This window comes from Jatropha curcas, chromosome 4, assembly GCF_041381405.1.
Source record: "Jatropha curcas cultivar XTBG-Jc1 chromosome 4, XTBG_Jcur_1.0, whole genome shotgun sequence".
NCBI lineage: Eukaryota > Viridiplantae > Streptophyta > Magnoliopsida > Malpighiales > Euphorbiaceae > Jatropha > Jatropha curcas.
The window spans coordinates 9,668,107-9,671,906 of record NC_143154.1 but is presented as its reverse complement, the minus strand read 5'-3'; the positions used below and the strand labels follow the sequence as shown (position 1 = coordinate 9,671,906).

The following is a 3,800-nucleotide window of genomic DNA, read 5'->3' as shown; positions in this document are numbered from 1 at the left end:
ATGAAAAACACTAATTTTTGATTTCTTAATTATAACCCAAACCATTGATTCATTCGAAAGAAGCCGAAAACCTAGTCCCCAAACCCAATGATTCGAGGCTAGTGCATTTTATCCAAAAAGGCAAACTAAAAGTGGAGTCCAACACGAGGTTTTTTTCCTTAATCTTTTTCCTGAAAATAAAAACAAATTAAGGTGGCGACTTTATCACACCTCACATGTGTCAAAGCGCTCCAAAGAGCCAACCTGACTTCATTTAAGCACTAAACAGAGCCATAATCTGACAAATCAATGTAAAATCAACAAAAGGAACCATAAGGAGTTCTTACCAGTTTCTGTGACAAATCGCCAATGGGCCTATTTGGATCGACTCCATACTTTGAATATTTTCAATGGCACTCGGAAGGGGGCTCATAGCTGACGACTCTACTGGGGACTTAAACATTTTTTCAAACTGATAGGTGTTAATTTCATAGTATTTTTAATATAGTTTTAATATAGTTTTAATATAGTATTTTTAATTAAAGTTTTTATTACTTTAATTTGATTTTAATTCACTTCTAGAATAATTGTGTTCAAAGCTTCCTTGATTCTTAAACCGCTTGATCTAAGAGAAAATTGTAGGAATTTGGCGCAGAAAAGAGCTTTACAATGCAAGACACTTAGCTTCTAGCACGCCCAGGCCGTGCTAGAAGGCACTATCGTGCTAGTAGCTAAGGAAACCAAAGGAGAGACAGAAGAGAGCACGGCCAGGGTGGTGTCAAAAGGCACGGCCGTGCTACAATGGGACCAGGGCGTGTCAAGCCTAGCACGCCCATGGCAATTCTAGGCAGACTTCCAGAAGAAAGCATGCCCTACCTGTGCTTGGTAGCACGCCCGTGCCTCAGGGAATCATTAGCCCGTGCTGCCTAGCACACCCCGTGCTTCACTAGCCAGACTTCCAGACTAAAGCACACCCAGCCCGTGCCATGAAGCACGCCCGTGCTGCGCAGGCGGAACCAGCGTGAACTAGATACGCAAATCAAGCTTTTTCTCACATGGGCCGACCTCGGGGAGTTTCCTAAAAACACTAAACAAGACCTAGACCTATTTTGGGAGAAAAAGGAGTCCTAATCAATAGGAAATCAAAAGCCTAAACGGTCATGATCTCCTATAAAGGATTTTGCACTAAATAAGGATTCTATTTCCTAAAAGGAATCAGACTCACCTCCAGGAGCTCTATATAAAGAGGGAAACTTCTCATTGCTAGGGATCTCGTTTTTGTGCAATTCTTTACATAATTCTCTCTCTCTAAAAGACTTCAAGCATCAAATAATTGTGCCAAGAATCAAGGAAGCCATCCACATAGTTGTGATACAGTTTTTATTCTAAACTCTTCATCTTGTTTCTTTCTATTATTATTGTCTTTAAATATGATGAATGATTCAAGTATGATTGAGTTTAATTTAATTACTATGTCCAGCTAAACTCTTACTAGGGATTTGATGTAATTTAATTCGATTTCAGTTTATAATATTAGATTTGTTTTTCTTTGTTCTCGTTATAAATTATTATTGTGCTTAATGCTTCCAGGCAAAAAATTTCCCCTGGATTGAGTTATTTCAATAATCACATTCGGGAGAAGGGTTATTGATATGAAAAAGATAATAATTTACTTGAGAATAATAACTTGATGCGGAAGCTATATGGTTTGACTCAAGGGGGGTTTTCATAAGTTAATAAAGTATTAAGTTGTGAACTCACAAAACAACCATAAAACCTAATGATCTGATTTATGTTTAATTTCACTATTAAATGATAGGTAATTAAATTGGATTAGAATAGCTAACAATAAATCGGGAGAGCTTGTTAGTAACTTTAGGGTTGTTTCTCCTACTTGAACAATTAAAGTTGATTAATGAACTAATAGAATAAGCTGGATAGAATTAAGTGAAATCAAATTCCCTAGTAGCTTAATTCCTTGGTTTCTTTTCACCTGAATTTTGTGTTTGATATCTTCTGTTTTTACTTTAAAGTTTATTTACCTTATAGCAATTCTCTCTTACCATCGTCTAAATAATAATAGGTTAACATAATTTTGATAATTGATAAACAATCCCTGTGGATACGATACTCTCTTACTCTGTATTACTTGTTGCGATTTCGTACACTTGCAAAAAGCGCTGTTAAGTTTTTGGCGCCGTTGCCGGGGATTGGCGTATCAATATCAATACGAATTACCCTATTGTTAATTTAGACACTCTTTTATTTAATTTTCTTTAAAGTACTGTTCCAGGTGTTTTATGCAAAGAAGATCAAGGAATACTGAACCTCTAGTCTTTGATCCAAAAATTGAACGAACTCTTCGAAGGCTCAATGCTGCAAGAAAAGCACAAGAAATAAAGCTCGAACAACAAGCAGACATGGCCAACGAAAACGAAAACGAGAATGAAAACATAGTCGGGCCACCACTTCAACATCCGGTCCGTACCTTAAGGGATTATACAACACCTAATCTAAATGGGACAACCTCAAGTATTACTAGACCTAGGGTAGAAGCTAACAACTTTGAGATTAAACCTGCAATTATCCAAATGCTCTCTACCTCGATCCAATATGGGGGTTTGCCTAGTGAAGATCCTAATGCTCACATCACCAATTTTCTGGAAATTTGTGACACATTCAAACAAAATGGTGTTTCTGAAGATGCAATCAAATTAAGACTTTTCCCATTCACTCTTAGAGATTAAGCAAGGTCCTGGCTACAATCGTGTCCCGCTGGGAGTTTTACAACATGGGATGAATTAGCTCAAAATTCCTAGCTAAATTCTTTCCATCCTCAAAAACCACCAAGTTGCACAATGAGATAATGACATTTGCTCATCATGATCAAGAGAGCTTGTATGAAGATTGGGAAAGATTCAAGGACTTGTTAAGAAAGTGCCCACATCACAGTTTGCCCAAGTGGTTACAGGTACAAACTTTCTATAATGCATTATCTCCTAACATCAAAATTACTTTAGATGTAGCTGCAGGAGGATCCTTTGAAAAGAAAGGAATTGATGAAGCATATGAGTTGATAGAGGAGATGGCAAGCAACAGCCACTACCAAAACAATACTGAAAGAAGAAGAACCGCAGGAGTCTATGAAATAGACGCCATTACAGCACTTAATGCCAAGGTAGATAACATGGTAAGAAAATTGGACATGTTAACTACTAATCCTGTAAATTCTGTTATGCAAATTTGTGATAGATGCAATGGACAACATGGAATTGGGGAATGCATCATGGACTCCTTAAATCCACAAACTTTGGAGCAAGTGAACTATGTGATGAATCAAGGAAGAAAGAATTACCCTTATTCAAATTCATATGATAACAAGTTAAGAAATCATCCTAACCTATCCTATGGTAATCCTAACAATGCCTTGAATGCACCACCAGGGTTCCATCCTCCGGAAAAGAAATCTCATGATGATCTCCTCACTGCTCTTTCCAATCACACATGGAGTTCATGAATGAAACTAGAGAGAACCATAAAATCCAGCAGGCTGCAATAAGAAATTTGGAGATTCAACTAGGGCAATTTGCAAACATGATGGCATCTCGACCTCAAGGTACATTACTTAGCAATACTGAAAAGAATCCAAAAGAACAAGTGCAGGCTATCACCTTGAGGAGTGGCAAACAAATAGATGAACCACCAAGGAAAGAAAAAGAACAACCAAAGGTGCCTACCATTGACTTAGAAGAACAGGAAAAGGTAAAACCCTATGTCCACCCTGTTCCCTTTCCACAAAGATTAAAGAAAGCACAAGATGA

At 37.5% G+C, this 3,800-nt stretch overlaps 1 non-coding gene across 1 annotated transcript; it reads right to left on the bottom strand.

Moving 5' to 3' along the window:
• Positions 1-2,827: 2,827 nt before the first annotated feature.
• Positions 2,828-2,933, bottom strand: LOC149496824 (small nucleolar RNA R71). Its single transcript, XR_016320721.1, has one exon. It is a non-coding gene; the product is annotated as a small nucleolar RNA R71 (small nucleolar RNA).
• Positions 2,934-3,800: the final 867 nt, after the last annotated feature.